Below are 18,742 nucleotides of genomic sequence, written 5' to 3' on the forward strand. Positions count from 1 at the left end.
GCCTATTTAGATCTTCTGCCCATTTTTTGATTGGGTTGTTTGTTTTTTTGATATTGAGCTGCATGAACTGTTTATGTATTTTGGAGATTAATCCTTTGTTGATTCATTTGCAAATATTTTCTCCCATTCTGAGGGTTGTCTTTTTGTCTTGTTCATGGTTTCCCTTGCTGTGCAGAAGCTTTTACGGTTCATTAGGTCCCACTTATTTATTTTTGTTTTTATTTCCAGTCATTTTTAAAATTTGATTTCTTATTAAAGGATTATCACATTTAATTAAATAACCTTTGCTTGTTTTTGTCTTGTTCCCTTTTCCCCTGAAACTTGTGTTAAGAAGTTAGGGTGCTTTGTATAGACTCAATATTCTGGCCTTTCTACCTTAAATCCCATACTGACGACCCCATATAGGCCAGCCTGGATCTCATCATTTCCTTTAACAGGTCCTACTACCTTTGGCATCCCGGTCAAGATAATATCTCCTTCTTCCAAGGTCATTATCTTCGAAACGTAACTGCTGATGTAGGCGGATGGAAAAAATCACGGAGGATGTTTCACCCTCCTGCCCAAGTTCGCCATTGACCTTGAGCCAGAGCTTCAGGTTGTGAGGGCTGGGGATGGTCTCTTTGGGCACGAACGCGCTGAAGGGGCAGGAGGCCGTGTAGCTCTTGGCCAGAGTCCAGGGCAGCCCTTCTTGCTCTCGCCCTGCACGTCCCTGGCGGTCACGTCCAAGCACAAAGCATAGCCGGCCACGTAGTCCACGGCTGTGGCCTCCGGCCCGCACAGCAGCGCTTGCCCATCACTACGCCCGGCTGAAGCTCGTGGTGGAGGCTGCACCTGTAGGCGGGCACAAGGATTGCGAGTCCTCGGGGTGCAGGTGGTGGAGGCTTCAGGAAGAGCTCCGGCTGGCTCGGCACGGAGCTCTGCATCTCCCCGGCTTGGGCCACATGGTTCCTGCCCATGCACACGATGCTCTTCCCCCACTCCCAGGAGAGGGACAGTGGCCTGGTGGCAGCCACACTCCTGCCCGTGGCCCCTGCAGTCACGTGGACTCTGCCTGGCGAGCCACCGGACGCCTCCGGCTGCCCAGAGAGGACCAACTACCTCGGAGCACAGTCCCACTGAGTGCCGGGGAGTCGCGGTGCTCATCCCCTTGGGAGTGGCTGTCCTGGTGCCTCCTGGCTGCCTGGCCTCGGGACATGGCCTCGTCCTGTCCTCTGAGAGAGGACGAGGCTCGGGCGCAGGGCCACCGCCTATCAGGTTGCCCTCCTGCCGGCAGAAGCCCGACGCCGGGTCTGCAGAATTTTTCTAAAATCAAACTTACCTCTGTTAAGTTGGACAAAGGAAATTAGGAAGAGAGAGGCAAACAGAAGCTGGTCCCGTAGAAAAGGTGCCTAAGAGAAGAAGGCACAAAAGGCAGGCTGCTGTGTTCTGCTCTCCCTGTGCCATCTCCCACCCCTCCTGCCGGCTCTCAGGAACTAAAATACCCATCACTGAGCACAGAAAGCCTCACTTCCGGCTTGAACTCCCAGCTCCCTCATCAGGACTTAAATATCCTAGCCATTTGCCCCACCTGCTTGGTTCAGGTGCTAACTGCCCGTCGTTGACTTACCTCCTTCACAACCTCCACTAGGCTGTGTCGCCTGTGCTATTATCTAATGGGAAATTCTGTGTGTTAACCTGGCAAAGCAACAACCCCCAGTTACTCAAACACTAATCTAGGTGAAAGCATCTGTAGCTATGATTAAAGTCCGTAACCAGCTGACTTTAAGGAGATTATCCCAGATGATCTGGATGTATCAATTCAATTAGTTCAAACACCTTGTGAGCAGAGTTAAGGTTTCCCAGAAGCAGAAGGAACTCCCCCTGTGCAAGCAGGTTAGCCCAGCCTGCCCTCCCTGACCACCCGCCTACGGCTTTCAACCTCACCTGGCCAGACCCACACCTTTGTGAGCCCCTTGCAATAAGTCTCCATACATATCTCCTACTGCCTCCGTTTTTTTGGTTGAAGCCTAACTGATACATATAAGATACACATTTAATTAAGAATGCTTTCTTTCAACCCACTCACCTTCTTTTACTAAATTTATTTTGTACACAAAATGTATGTGCCCACCATAAGTAGAAAACCAGTGCCACCTGCCATAATGGAAGGAAACCATAGAGATCAATACGATAAAAACGAAAGCAATGCCATGGAATTCCGACTGGATGCTATTGCCTGCCAAAGGCTCTGAGCCTGAGGCCCATCCTGCTAGTGTTAGAAAGAAAGTGAGACAGTGGTGATTTGGGGCTGGGATATGCCTACATCAAGGACAAAGTCTTGGGGAGATGCTGATCAGAAGAACTGATGGAGAACTGAGGAGGGAATACACTTCTCACCACATGCTCCCTGTAATTTAATGCTGCATCTGCATACATCCCATCTGAAATCTTCTCCTGTGCAACCAGAAGTTTCCGCCCAATACTTGCAGATGCAACACTGCAGGTTGTGGAAGGGCAGCCTGGGAGCACACAGATCTCCTTCCTGGTGATCACTCCGTGTCCGGAGCAACTGGAATTGGTTTTACTGCAGGGAGTTGCCAACACCAGCCGCAAGGATGGTGGAATCAACACACCTGCCTCAGCTTTCAATGCACCCCGAGAACAGAGCCCAGCAGAAGGCTCCCTAGTGACATATTAGGATGGCAATTTCATGCACCTTCCCTGATTCCTAAGGAATGACACCTGTCTACTCTGCCGAAGTTCATTGGGGCAGATGCACCACGTATAGTAATCCGATCACAGCACACAGCAGAGCTTTTTTTCTAATCCCCCACCTGTGTCACTGGATTACTTCTTGTTTGACAACTGTCTCCAGTTGCTCACCAGTAACCTGTAGGAAGCCAAGCCAGCGGAAAGACACAAGAGATGCTACTGAGACAAGGACTGTAATATATTTGGTCAGGCCCCAAATAGGCCAAGTAATGGGAAGAAGACAGGGTGAGAGTTCAAATCCCAATTCTGACACCTCCCAGTGGGGAGATCTTAAATTACACAAATTCTCTGACCCTCAGTCTCTTTATCTGTGAAATGAACCCCGTAATAGAACTGTGGTGGATGCCTGATATTTTGTCTTCTTTGGATTAAAAGGCCCAGATTTTCTTTGGGAATACCATCCCTCTCCAGTCTCAGTCCATATGCTATGGATAGGGTGAAACTTACTCCTTCCCCCAAAGTACCTGGTATACATACATAACCAAGCTCTGGCCATTCAATCTAGTCTGCCTCCCTGGTTCAGGTTTGCAAACTACCTTTGGAGCAGGCAACCAAAGCATTCAGAGTGAATGCTGGAGTCACTGAGCAAAAACACTTTCTTTCTACTTGGCCCTCCAGGCTGGGAAGATATAAGGCAGAGCCACTGGTGGCCATCTACCTCATAGAGAGTTTCTGCTGAGAACAAAGTCAATATAAAGGAAGATAAAGCAGTATGAGGAAAGAGAGATCCCATCATATCATTTGAGCACCTGTACCCAGACAGGCCTAAAGTTACTCAGAATTATCCCAGAGACTTTTTTTTTCTGTTTCATCATCCACTAAAACTAGCTTGGATATTGAAGGGAGCTGAGTCGAGTTACTCTCACCTGCATCCTCACTAGGTAACTACACCTCCTAGGAGAATATGAAGATCTAATGAGATGCTATAAAGTCACTGAGCACAACTTGATGCCCTGTAAAGCACTCAATAAATACTAGCTGTTGTTTTGGAGGGTTTCAATGGAAATAAGTCACCTAAAGTACTTCTACAGTTACTCACACAGGGTGATCGCTCATTCAATAATGATGGTTGTTACTTCTCCATAGTAACCTCCTTAAGCATCAATTCATTCATCCAGCAGCCCAACCAGCCAGCAGGCTCACATGAACATATTGCTGAAGCCCCATATTTTAGACTCCAGAGATAAAAAGTTAATAAACCAAAAAACTATTTTTTGTACATGGCAAAACTCACTGTACTCACCATTCAGCTCTGTGGCTTGGTGGAAATGGGAAAGTCATTTCACTACTAAGTCAAGACAAGCTCTTAAAAGTAACCATTAGGCTCCTGCAGAAGCTGAACTTTTTCAAAAGAAAAAAGGAGGGGGCAAGGAAAAAATTCATCTTGTTCCTAAAATCCAGATTTAGATGCTGCCAAGAGTCATGCATGACACACAACCTCACTACATCTTGATGACAAGAAAAATTTCATAATTATATTTTGAAGGTTGATGTACTTAACCATTCTTCCAAAAAATACCATGAAGGGGGGAGAGGGAGGAGCAGATGGAAAGTGACAAGATGCATCAGTTGTGTACATCATTTCACAACACCAGCCTCAGAAGGAGAAATCAGTCTCCAAATGATGAAAGTGCCATCTTTGGATCCAGCTACCATTGGCAGATTTCACCTGTACCTGCTGCAAACGAACCCTATGCTTTAAAAGAAAAAAAAAAATCTGTTAAGAGAAAACATTACGGAATGAACGTTGCTGGATAAACTCTTTTAAAATAATCTTTTGAAGGCTTCTGAATTCTTCCAAGGTCTATGTCATGGGCAGGCAACTTATGACCTTGGCTTCATCTTGTTAGGGTAAGTGCGGGAGCGAGGTAAGAAATTAATACTTATTGAGTAGCTACCATTTCTCTTCTTTAATCCCCACCCCCACCCCATAAGATAGGTAGCTAGCAACCCCATTATAAAGATCTTGAGTTCTAAATGGCTAAGCAATTAAGGTCACACTAGAAATGACAAGGACTGTCTTTGTCAGACTCCAAAACTTGTGTACACTACACCACTGCCCACCCTATGAATCTCTTTTCTCTCCCATTCTCCCAGTTATTTTCTCTCTCCTTTTACTCCCTCTCTATAAGAACTGGAGCTCAGTGAGAGTATGAAGCAGGTCTATTCTGTCCAAAAAATATTCAGGAAGGATACAGGAAAGCCAGAAGGAAAGTTGGTCTAGCCAGGCCATTGGTCCTCAAAAGTAGCCCCAAACCTGGGTAGATGTGATGATCACCACTGTTTGAAGGGGTTTCCTCTGTTTTCATCTTTCAACCCTTTGAAGCCCCCTGAGGAATCTACACCGATTAGAACTTTCCAGTCAAGCAAAATCTAAAAAACAGGAGAATGAGCTTGAAGTTACAATAATAATTGCTAACGTTTTTTGACCTAGGTGCTTAACCATCTGCCTAGCACTTTTCTTAACCATTTCATTTATATTAACTCAGAGACTCTCTATAGCAGTGCTATGAGGTAGGTACTCTTATCATCTCCACTTTACAGATGAGTAACAAGGCCCAAAGAGGTGAAGCCATGTGCCTGGGATCATCCAGCTGATAAATGGTACAAACCAAAGTAACTGGCTCTGGAGTCCACATGGAAATCCACCACATGAGTCCCCAATGGGTAAGTGTGTCCCATAAACTATGTTCATCCTAGACTTCAGGCGCATCGGGACAAGAGGACTTTGCCTGAAGAAACAAGCAGTCCAGGAAAGAAGAAGAGATACAGAGTTGCCCACATGCTCTCCAAATCCTCTCCAAACAGAATAAATCAGTGTCAGGATGGGAAGGGGCTTCCCATACAGCTGCCCATCAAACCATCCCCCTGCCTAGTCCACAAAGATTCACACAAATCTTGGCAATGGAAGGTAAAATTACAAGCCATTACAATGAAAACTGCTGGAACCCTGGGCAGACTCAGTTGCTCCTGAAGGCAGCACCCGGATGTAGATGTCATCCTCCACCTCCTAGCGTTGGTCAGCTGGGCACAGACGGCAGTCAGCAGTGGCAACCAGAAAACAGGAGGCAGAGCCGCCACTCCTGGCATCCCCTGAGATGGGAAAACCAGGGTGATAGAGATGGCAGATGCCTTGGGTTACACCAAGAGGCGAGGAGCAGACGTGTTCATGAGTCCTTTAAGCGGGGCCGGCGTCTCCATAGCACACGTGAGGTAGAGACAGAAATTCTTATTTGTCTCTATCATCAAGAGGGTCATTTTACCCTGGGCTGGTATAATCAGGAAAGTGCAGTGATCTTTGTCCAGGAAAAAAAACCACCAAAGTAAACCAATAAATCAAGCATCACATGTTTGCACACGTGCACATGTATACACACACGGGTTTTGTATAGACATATGTGTATAGACATGCGTATAGACATATGTGTATAGACATATATGTATAGACATGTGTGTATTCATGTTTCATTTATAATTTTAACAAGTATGTACATTTTCTTCCCTCCTGAGTCACTGAGTCGTTTGAAAAGGTAGAGAAGAAACCCTTGTGATTTCTTCAGTTTTCTGAACAGAGAGCTTCTTAGAAGAGTCGTTCAGGAGAGAACCACTTGGTGCAAACCTCTGGGACTCAGCTCATAAAATGCATCTGGCCTGTTTGCAAGGTCTTACAGCAGCATCCCCCAACCCTCATTCCTACAGCGCTCTTCCTTGATGGTACATGGGCTGTTCCTTCAGTCCTTACGGGCACCTGCTTCACCTCCCCAACCTGCTTGCAAATACCTTTGGCTAAGGATTGGCTCACCTACTTATTTCACTCCCATCCTAGCGCCCAGCAAACAGAGATGAAGCCTCAAATCTTTACTCAACATGTGGAGGTTGAGATTTGAGAAGCAGACCACCTGTGTCATCCAGTCCCCTTGCCTGCTTCACCCCTGAGAACCACAATCTCCAATTCTGGAAGAATCTGCAAAGATGGTGTGAGCTGGAAACTAAACCAAGTCAGAGAAGCAGCATTGAAAGGCACCACGAAGGTCTCTTGTACCATCGTTCATTCAGCAAATGTTAATTGAGCACTTAGAGAATGCCAGGCAATTCTTAAAACCTGCTGGAAGGTCAAGCAATGAGATTAGCTGATTTCCACAGTTTTCAATCTCTTTCTTTGTCCACTTTTAAATCATTTGAAATTTCATTCACATAGTGAATCAAAATCTTCCTCCTGATAACTTAAATCTTTTGATTGGGATATTAGGTAAAACTGCATTGTAATTAAACTATGATGGTTTAAGTGCAAAAACAAAACCTAAAAGGCATTGGGAAAAATATATAGGCGAACATATAATCTTAGGTCAGGAGAGATTTTTCTAGATATGACACAGAGGGAAAAACTGAATAAAATTTTTGATGGATTAAAAATGAAATAAAAATTTTATGGATTTGGCAACATAAAAATTCGAAATATGCATACAGCAACTCAAAGGCAAGATGCAAACTGTAGGACTGGGACGGGGAGGGTAGGGGGGACTCAGGGGAGGGTGGGGGGGGAGTTGAGGGAGGGAGGGAAAAAAAAAAAAGAAATTTTGCAACCTGGTTGGCAGATAAAGAGCTAATAGCTTTAACATTAAAAATGTTTAAAGTCAATAAACAAAAGATAATACCAACAGGAAAAAGAATAATAGGCAAAAGATGTAAATAGGCAATTCATAAAAAGAGATTAAAAAGACTAAATACGAAAGAAAAAATATTTAACCTCACTAGTAATCCAAAATAAATTAAAACAAGATACCACATTTCACTTATCAATCTGGCAAGATATTTTAAAATCATAATACTTAATACTAGGGAGAATGTGGGGAAACACGGGTACATTGGTGGCACAGCCTAGAGAACAGTTTGGTCATACACATCAAAAACAACAAAATAAAACCCTTTAAAACATTCATAACTCTTTAAATAGTAAAACTTTCACTTCTTAGACTTTATATTAAAGAAATACTCAAGAGTGTGCACAAAATTTTATGTCCAAGGTTGTTCATTCCAGCATTCACTGGATTAGAGAAAAATCGAGGGGAAAAATGTACAAAATAAAATTTTGTAAATAAATTATGATAAATCCTTAGAATGCTGGAAATACTTGAAAATGGTGTTGCAACTATTATATGTAGGATGGATAAACAACAAGGTCCTACTGTATAGCACAGGGAACTATATTCAATATCCTCTCATAAACCATAATGGAAAAGAATATGAAAAAGAATATATACATATGTATAACGAATCACATTGCCATACCAAAGAAATTAACACAACATTATAAATCAACTATACGTCAATAAATTTTTATAAAAGAAAATAGTGTTGCGGAAAAATATGACTGTGAAAGTTATTTATAATAGTGAGCTATTAAGCCAGTTTTCAAACTATGCTCTTTCAAAAATTATATATTTATATGTACACATATATGTGTATATGTGTGCATGTGTATTTGCCTAGGGAAAAAAATAGGTTATAACCCAATGGGTTAATAGATCATTGTAAGAGATAGAATTAAGGGTAATTACCCACCGCTACCATCTCTCTCTCTCTCTGCTCTGTAATTTTCTGATTTTTTTTGTAATGGATACGAGTTTCTAATCACAAACTTTCTAATCATAAACTTTCATATTTAAGCTAAGATTACATTCAATGTTTTAAGATGCTCTATCACACAATTAGACCATGTTAAGTCTTTCATAAAATAAAACCCAGGGAATTTTCCCACTGGTCTTATTTAGTTGACTTTTGGGACCTAAATGCCATCTTTTGCATTTATCCTTGCGGAATGTCATTCACTGCTGACTTCCAGCCGGCTGGGGTCCTTTTGACCCCATGCTGCCACAGACACCTAATCTTTCTGGCTCTGTACCTTTGGGAAATTTGATAAAGCACATTTCTCTTCCCTCCTGCCCTCCCCACGGACACAGAATTGAGGATGGGCCGCTGTGGGGTCATTCCCTCTCTCTAATCCTGCCTGGGCAGTGGGTCTGGAAGGATGAGAGACACAGCAATTTACCATGTCAACCCTCAAGACCGACAGGGAGTAGAATGGCAGAGAAGGGGGAAATGGAATCAAAACAGAGAGATTATACGGAAGAGCCACAGAAAAACATTCTGCCTCCAATCTGATTACAGAGGCGAAGAAATAAAACCTCTGGGGCCAGCTCTCCTGGCTGCCTGCCTCATCCGCAGAACCAGGCACTGTGGGCGACCCACCCTGCATCACTCACTTAAATGGCAACGACATCTGACAGACAGAGCACCGAGCCGTGGCCCCGTGTGTTCCTAATGTGGTTAGAGTTGGAGAAATTATTCATCACAGAATATACTAAAGCATTTAGTGTCCCCTGGATGCATTAGGGGCAGGTTCTGTCGGCCTCCGTGAAGCACCTCTGTGTGTTTATCCTGAAAACCACTGAGCTGGCTCCACACTGATGCCCTCATTACTCATCTCCGTGACTCACAGCCACGTGGCCTCAGTGCAGCCCCTTCTCTCTCTTCACTGCCTAGGACTCTCTGGGGCCACTTGCCTCCCTCTCCCTAGGTACCACTGTCTCCAGCGAAGATGCAAAGGGCTCCCAGTTGCTGTCCTCACCCACATCCTCCCACGCCCCCTGCCTGCCCAACCAGTCCCTGCTCCCCGGCATCTCCCCCTGTCCTTCGGGGCCTGGTTAAGCCCCTTCTCTTGATGTCTCCCCAGCTCTCATTAGTGGAAAATATGCCCACTCTCAAGTGCTCGTTTCTTTTTTCTTTATTGATTTATAGTTGATGTACAATTTTATATGTTACAAGTGTACAATATAGTGATTCACAATTTTTAAGGGTTACACTTTACTTATAGTTATTATAAAATATTGGCTATGTTCCCTGTGTTATACAATATGTCCTTGTAGCTTATTTTATACCTAATAGTTTGTACCTCCCACTCCTCCACCTCTATCTTGCCCCTCCCACCTTCCCTCTCCCTGCTGGTAACCACTGGTTTGTTCTCTATATTTGTGAGTCTGATTCCTTTTTGTTATATTCACTAGTTTTTTTTTTTTTTTTTAGATTCCACATACAAGTGATATCATACAGTATTTGTCTGACTTACTTCACTTAGCATAAAACCCTCCAAGTCCATCCACATTGTTGCAAATGGCAAAATTTCATTCTTTTTTATGGCTGAGTAGCATACACTAGCACTATATACTATATACTACTGTATACTAATAGTAGTATACTACTACTACTACTACTATATATATCTCACATTATCCATTTATCTGTTGATGGACACAAGTTGTTTCCATATCTTGGCAATTGTAAATAATGCTGCTATGAACATATGAACATTGGGGTGCATGAATCCTCTTGAATTAGTGTTTTTGTGGTTTTTTTCAGATGTATACCCAGGAGTGGAAATGCTGGGTCACATGGTAGTTCAATTTTTAGTTTTCAGAAAGTCTGCATACTGTTTTCCACAGTGGCTGAACCAATTTACACACCCACCACAGGGCACCCTCTTTTCTTTCTCTCCAGCACTTCTCAGACAAGCATGTAAGGGTAGTAGAGGGGTGGGTGGGTGGGTACAGAGCTGTTGTGAGGGAGATTATCAGCTCCTACCAGGTGGAAAGACCACCACCTCCTGCTCCTTTATGCTTTGCATAGAGCATAAAACCAAGTACGTGGCCTTGGTGTACATTGGCTTGGGTTTCCTGTGCTCTGATTTCCTGTGAAAAAGAATGGTTTTACTATCATTTCCAACAATCATTATTAAACACTTACCTACCTAATATTCTGAAGCCTGAGGTTAGGAAAAGATCTCTATGAAAGAAACTCATTATAACTCATTGCAACTATATTATTATTATCGTCAGCAGTAGTAGTAATCACCTTCACTTACTGTGCAGCTGCTGTGAACCAGGTCCATTCTGTGTGCTCTCTGTACACTGTCTCTCATCATCACCATAAGACCTCAAGGGAAGTCCTAACTCCACGGTAGATGGGAAAATTAAGGCAAAGAGAGGTACAGTGACTTGCCTCAGGTCTAATTAATCCAAATTTGTGAAGTCAGGATTTAAACCTGAGCTCTAACTCCATATTCCTTTTCTCTCCACTATTCAGTGTTTTCTGGTAAACTTTAAGACTCTTCCTGCAGATTGTGAATTACTGATCTGTACTTAGGTATTTTTATTGGGGGAGAATGATGTCATGGTTAAGGACAGAATCCTGCAGCCAGGCATACTGAGTTTAAATCCTGGCTCCTGGATGACCAGCTGTGAGACCTTGTTCAGGGCACTCATCGTCTTCATGGCTGAGTTTCCTCATCTGTAAAATGGCAAGTTAGCTCAATGAAATCCCCACTACTGAGGTCCTGTGTGCCATGCACATTATGGCCATGAGCTCATTATTCCCTAAGAAGAGCCCAAGAAGAAAGGCATAATCGACTTAGCAGGGAGACTTTTGAGATGAAGGACTGGAAAGAGTTTTGAAATCACCACAACTTGGAAGTTCCCTCAGAAATTTTTCTAAAAATCCAAAAGTAGCTTATAGGTAATTTGGAAATATTTTATGGTTTATAGAATGCTTATGATGAGCACATGTTCAGAGACATCGGGTTTACCAGTTGTCCTGGCAACCTGGGAAAGATCTGTTAGTGCATGAGACACAGAAGGGAGACCTGTGCTTTTAGTAGCTCATTTAAAATCCTTCCTTCAATGGATCCTCATTGCTAATAGGTTAAAAAAACAAAAAGTCCAGTGCCTGAGCTTCCCTATATGAATCTTATTGAACTAGCCTCAGGTCAAATTACCAGTCTTGTCACCTCACACACTAATCTTCCATTCCTGCATACTGGAAGCTTCTACTCATCCTTCAATACCCAACTCTAATGTCCCCTGCTTAGTAGAGTCTTCACGATCTCTGTGGAGAGAGGTCATTGCTACTCCATCCCTGTAATCACAGTCATTTTGAACACCCCTCTACTGCAACGCTTTTTACATCGTGTACTAATTAAAGGTTTGTGTGTCTGTCTCCACTGTTAGTCATGGATAGTGAGCTGCTCAAGGTTGGGGTCATGTCCTGGTCATCTTCCATTTTTGTATCCCTAGCACCTGCACATGTCAAGTACCCAGTAGGTAAAGCAATAAATAATTTTCACCATTAGTGAAAAAATCACTCTAGCAAACCAGAATTTTGTTTGACCTTAATAAACAGTAGCTCCCTCATCCTCATCATCATCACCCTCAAGCTCATCAAGATCCCAGCAATACAGCCCGTGTAACTGAGAAAACTTAAGACCCTCGATGGGGGATTTTCTTGCGTTGTTCTCCTACATAACCAGTGTCGATCAAAAGACTTTCTTAGCGGTCTCAGATATAACTACCTTCCTCATACAGACAATCTGCTATGAGAGGTGAAAGAACAAGGACCATTCAAAGGTTGATTTATTGCTCTTGCAGGAACACGAAAGCCTATGTTCACATGGACAGCACACAGTAGGCACCCTGGTCAATACTTGTAGCATGACGAATATTTATGGTGTAAGGCAGCTCTCCCATACTGCCAGCTTGGAAGTCAACTGTCCACACACCTCTGGTTCAACCACCTCAGTTATGCAAGAACAGATGGTGTTGCAAGGAGGAAAAGCATTCAGTCAGAAGACCCAGGTTTAAGTCCTTGCTCTGCCACCTAGCAGCTGGGGGACTTTGGACAAATCACTTGCCTCTCTGGGAAACGGTGTCCTCATCTGTAAAATAGGGATGATTTCCCTTGCCTTGTTGTGGGGACGCCACAAAATCAACATATCTAGCATAGGCCCGATGGGGTGGTCCGTGCGCATCTCTACGGTATGAACTTGGCTCTGTGGCTTTGCTCGACTTCTTTCATGACCCTCAGCTTCAGGACCCAGAATTGAGTTCACATCCATCTACCAGCATCCAAAAGAAGAGGATGAAGGAAGAATAAAAAACAGAATGGAAAGACTGATTCCGTGGAAGAAAAGGTGCTTTATCCAATTGGACTAGAGGTGGGACTAAGAGAAAGCATCAGGGAAAACCATCACATACACACCACCCCCAGACACTGAGTGTGATACTGGACACAAATTCAGAGAAACACCCAGTTTACTCTGGCTCTATAAAATTTGACAACATACTCCCCTTATGGAAACCACTTACCATTTGCAGTTTTATGCCATGCACATTATTTAATCATACGTTGGCTTCCCTTGGCTATATGTCAGGATGCATGTTGCATCTCATAATGTACTTTTAATTTGTTGGAGCCAGTTACTATTCTTTAAAAGTAAAGGGTATGTTGGCTCTTGTTCTTGTTCATATTTGTGACCAAAGAAAGAGCAACTTAAAAATATTTGGATGCACCCATTCCTATGCCAATTAATTAATCAACAAAAAATTGTAAAATAGCAAGTGCTGGTGAGGATATGGAGAAATTGGAATCCTTGTACATTGCTAGTGGGACTTTAGAATGGTACAGCCACTGTGGAAAACATCATGACAGTTCCTCAAAAAGTTAACCATAGAAATACTGTATAACCCAGCAATTCCACTTCTGGATATAATATACCCAAAAGAATTAAGATCAGGAACTTAAACAGATACTTAGACACCAATGTTCATACCAGCATCATTCACAGTAGCTAAAAGGTGGATACAACCTAAATGTCCATCAAAAGATGAATGGATAAACAATATGTGGTATATGCATACAATGGAATATGTATCCAAATTTCATCCCCTAAAAAGGAATGAAATTCTGATATAATGATACAACATGAATGAACCCTGAAGACATTATGCTAAGTGAAATAAGCCAGATAGAAAAGGACAAATATACTATGGTTCTACTTATATGAGGCAACTAGAGTAGCCAAATTCATAACAGGCAGAAAGTAGAATGGTGGTTACAAGGGGTAAGGAGGAAGAGGCAATGGGGGATTATTGTTTAATGTGTACAGAATTTCTGTTTGGAATGATGGAAAGTTCTGAAGCTAGATAGTGATGATGGCTGTACAACCTTGTGAATGTACCTGGTACCAATGAACTCTATACTTAAACACGGTTAAAACAGTAAATGTTATACTGTGTCTATTTTATCACAATTTTTTAAAACTTTAAAATATACATGGAATACATTTCTATGACGCAGTGATTGGGACGGTTCTCAATTTCTCCTCAATTGTTTCAGTATAATGGCTGGCAAACTGGCAACGGGGGAAGCGTCCCAACATCAGCGCTTTTCTGGAGACCTGCATTTGGAAGGATCCTGAAGCGACAGTCTTTTCAATTCCTCCTCGTGAATGTCCAAAACCCTGCCAACAGGGTTGGCAAAACGTTGAAGGAGGCCATTCCTTCCAGAGCCTGGGACTCCCTGGCAGGACCTCAACCATAAACAACCCACCCAACCATCCTGTTCTGAGCTTCTATATCGGGTCACCAAATGACCAGCCAGGGCTCCTCAGAATCCAGTTAGGTAACCAGAACTAATTCAACAAACTAGTGAAATAGACTTAATAGCTTAACAGGCTACCTCTCCCAGAAATCATATTTGCACGTTCATTGGGTTTTCTGGAGACAATAGCTTAAATCAAAAGAGCAAATACAAATCTGCTCTCTCAACAAATATTTGTTGCTATGGGACACACAGCGACACGGCAACAGAATACTTTTCCTTTCAAGGATGCTCAGGTCACATGCTGCACGTAGCTGCAGTTAAGGCCTGAGTTCACTGGCCCCAAAGGAAAGAACAGAACGCTGGATGTTGCAGAGAACCAAAGGCACCTCTCTGTTTTGTGCCGGTCTCAGCCTATGGATAGTGATGCTGGAAATGCCAGGCAACACTCACCTGGGCCTGGGTTTCCCTTTCAGAACCTGTGTTGTAGCTGGACCACCCCTTGAGGTGCTTATTATGACTGCAAGACGCTCTCAGCAATTTTCATCAGGAAAATTTGACAGACAGGGTTTATTACTCACAAGTCCTGGAAGGTACACAGCACATCTGGGGCCACACAGCCAGGTCTCCTGGAGAGAGAGCGGGGTAGGGGGAGCCTGGGGTTCTGCTTTAATTGGGGTTGAGGGTGGGGCCTAGGGTTTCACAGGTTCCCTCTTAATTGGAACATAAGAGTGGGAATTAAAGATCAGAAAGAAAAGGAAAAAAAGAAGCAGGCAACCAGGCAGTTATCTAAACCATCCAAAGATCTCTGAAACAAATGAACTAACTTGTGGAGGGGTGGGGGGTATGGCCTGGGTCTAGTCGTGTGGAGGGCAGTGTGTTTATTTAACATGTTTATTCAAGATAGCCGTCTTTGAAGTGGATGCCTGAACAATTCAAGCTTAAATCAGGCACTCACCTTACAAAAAGGAAAACCAACTGTGAAGGCTTAACACTACACTCTCTAAGCCTGGAAGCGTGGGTGCCCTTGCTTGTAAAGGAAACTCTTGGGCTGCGTTCCTTCTGGGGCCTTTTCAGATCTAAATTGCACTGATTATGCTCTGCTATGATATTTGACAGCTCAGCTCCAGCCACACAAGCCTCTCAAGTTTCTCACCTGAGCCACATTTCAAACAGAGGGCTTGGTGAGTAAATAACATGGCCTTCCCACCCAGTTAATCCCATTGGTTTCCTGAACAAGGGCAAGGCCATTGCAGCTTTCATCCTTGGTGTTTGTGGTTATTGGATCACCCCCCAGGTTCCAGCTAAATTCCATTAACTCAAAGCTGGACATTTGAACTAGACTGAAATTCATCCCCAAATGAGCTGGGGCAGAGCCCTAGAGGCACCTTGTTTTGCCAGCCAAACATAGGCAGGATGAGCACCTCTTGGTCCAAGAGGGTAAGGGGTTGATCCTTGAAGCAGGCAGGAAAGAATGGAGGGTTTCCACAAGGAGGAGGAGCCATGGCGAGCTGTCCCTCCTCTCCCAGCCCTCCTGGGCAGCTTAGGCCATGCCCTCCCCAACAAGCAATTCTAGCACAGACAGTAAAGATTCATGGACAGAAGCATGGAAGAAAGGACTAAAGGGGAACCTTGGGCTCAGGGCAAGTTACCCACCACCCATTCTGCTGACTGAATAGCCCCACCCAAGAGCATCAGAGCAGCTGCCCACTGTCAAGCACTTACAGCGGATCCAGCATGTGCTGTACGCTGGGCAGACATTGTTTCATTTAATTTTTAAGCAAAACAGAAACTATTATCTCTTCTTTGTAAGTGATGGGACTGAGACACAAAGATGCAGGCTGGCCAAGCAAGAAAGCAAATTTGTAGCTCCTCTCAGTTCCCCTCAAAAATAACATTTTTTAAAGGCTCAATTCATGGCATGCCTTTCACCCACCATCCTCAAAGCCTTCCTCATTTTCCTTATTAGAGGTGGGAGCCTCTCCACAGTCCCCCAACCTAGGACAGCACGTTCCCCTGCCTCTGTCCTTAAAACAGATGGGAACACACTTGGGGCCCCTCTGGACTTGACCTGAGTGCCAGACTCATGTGCCTTGTCCAACCTGGATCTCAAGTGGGCTGAGCCCAGGGCTGGAGCCCACATGGTCACATGGGCAACACAAGAGGAAACCATCAGAACACGGGATGTTTTGCAGAGGGTTCCTTCCCAGAGATGCTGACATTGACAGGACCACCAGACACCCTATCCCCATCCTCCGGGTCTGAGAGCAAGCAGGGCTGACTCTTGCCTACTGTCTATAACTAACACTGAGGCCAGACCTTGCAGTGTATAAGCCCCATGTATTTTCTTGGTCTTATGGAGTCAGTTGCCTTGAAAATATTCAACAGCTGTGCATTCCACAGTCGATCGTACATTAATCATGCATCACAGGGGAAAGTGCCATTGTTGCCTCCAAATCTGCCAACACACAGACGGGCACCCAGCTTCTGAGCTGCTAGGGAGTAGAGACGGGCCTCCGAATTCCAGCTGGCCCCTCTCTGTATGCTGTAAAGCCTCAGACATCTGGCTAGAAAGATTGGCAAACGCGCGGTCACTTGGCTGTGGAGTACATGATTATATAAGGGTTTGCACACCCTTTGACAAAGCCATGCTCACTCTCTCCAGCCCTGAGATGGTCTAAGGGCGCCCAACTCATCTCTTTTTCTTCTCCCTCTATTTTCTTTCAGTCTCTGTCTCCCTCATAGTCAGTCTCTCTCTGTGTCCTTCTCTGTCTGTCTCTCTCTTGTCTCTGTCTCTCTCTCTCTCCTTCCAACAGTTGAGGGCAGTACATGTTAAACAGAATTAGACTCAATATTCATCTAAGAACAACGCAGCAGTTTCTATCTGTAGAAGGCCTACTACGTGCCAGACACGGCTCTAAGCCTTATAAACACCCCGCAAGCTGTGCCCATCCTCATTTGCCAAGGAAGAAACGGAAGCAACTGGAAATGAAGTGACCTTCCCAAGTTATACAGCTGGGAGGTGGCAGAGCCAGGATTCAAAACCCTGATGTGCTTGATTCTCTCCTCCCACAGTCCTATCAGGTCCTCCCACCGTTGCTATTACCTGGTCAGGATCCTGAAGCCCGGAAATAAAAATGACTCACCAGAGAGGCCAGGCCAGCTCAGGGCGGAGCTGGGGCCAGGACGGGGCGGGGTGCAGGGTTGGGGGGAGGTGCTCAGGGCTGTCAGAGCGGGAGGAGCCTGTGAGGAAGCTTATGCAGAAGGAAACTGTTTGTTGTGAAACATTTAATTGTTGCACTTGGGGGTAATTTATTATCAGAGAAATTAAGTGATTCCATTAGCCGCCTGTCGCTTTCCAAAATAAATCTGTCAGAGTAGGGTGAGGGGGGGAAAGGAGATGAGAGCTGCTCTGTTTTAATTTGTTTTTCTGCTGATTGCCAAATGGAGGTCCAGGCTCCATTTATCTATGGGAAGGGAGTTGGCGCGGGTCCTGTGTGAGCCTCTCTGCTACATGCAGCCCCTCCGCGGCCACATTTCCATATCAGAACAAAAACGAGCCCAGCTTGGGAAAATGGGGCAAGTGCCCAGTCAACGCGGAAAGAGACCAGAGGCCTGGGAGCTGGAGCCAACTCTGCCACCAGCTGGCTCCGGGGCCTTGGGCGATTCACTCCCCGGCTCATAAATGAGATTCTCAAATGGTCATGCCCTCCCCACCGACATCCCCTAAGTACCGGCTGGTTCAGATTTCCAATATTCCTTGTGCCTAAGTCCAACATGTGGCTTATAAGAAGAGCTCAATCAATGGCAAAGGTCTCCTTCCCTCCCCACCGCCAGGTATATTGCTATCCGTGTCTAAGAGATGTGGTCCTGAGGGAGCCCATGGTGGAGCCAGAACAGGGACCCAGGTCTGAGTCCTCAGCCCGCACTCGAAGCCCCTGCCCTACACTGTCGTCTCCTCCCGTGTGGGTGGGGACCGCTCTACAGGCGACTCAGGGTCCACGTCACAGCAAAGTCAAGTCCTGTCTCCGCCCTATTGCTTTCTCCTTTCTATCTGAACTAGTCCAGAGCCTAGCCAAACACAAAACTGCTCTTTTGTATTCCCAGTGCTTGGCACTCAGCAGGTACCCAATATATATATTTGTTAAATTAAGTGATGACTCTAATATGAAATTTCTCACTCAGCTGAATGGATAACCAGATCATAACCAAGGGAGAGGGAACTGTGCCTTTTTCACGGAAAATCTAAACACCTGGAGAAGAGCTGATGACAATCGCATGATTCCAGTAAAGAGAAGCCACATTATGCTCCTCTGCCCAAGAGCTCCGATTTCCTCAGCAGCTCCATCATGGCTCCAAAAAGATGAATGCCGCCAACTGATACAGGTGCCAGAGGCCATGGGCCACAGAAATCTGCCTTTCCCAGATGCCCAGCCCTGGCCATGAACCCAGAGAGCTGCAATCTTTCCCCTGGCACAGTTTCCTGGTCACTTCCTCATCTATAATGTGATAACAGAGCAGCAAGGCTCAGCCGTGGAGGCAGAGCCCAGACCCAGGCACCATG

The 18,742-nt window shown here is 44.7% G+C and overlaps 1 pseudogene; it reads right to left on the minus strand.

Annotated features, from left to right (window-relative positions):
• Window positions 1-354: 354 nt before the first annotated feature.
• LOC130854181 (acylpyruvase FAHD1, mitochondrial-like) overlaps window positions 355-18,742 on the minus strand; it is a 56,890-nt pseudogene continuing 38,502 nt past the window's right edge.

Source organism: Hippopotamus amphibius, chromosome 5 (assembly GCF_030028045.1).
Source record: "Hippopotamus amphibius kiboko isolate mHipAmp2 chromosome 5, mHipAmp2.hap2, whole genome shotgun sequence".
Lineage (NCBI taxonomy): Eukaryota > Metazoa > Chordata > Mammalia > Artiodactyla > Hippopotamidae > Hippopotamus > Hippopotamus amphibius.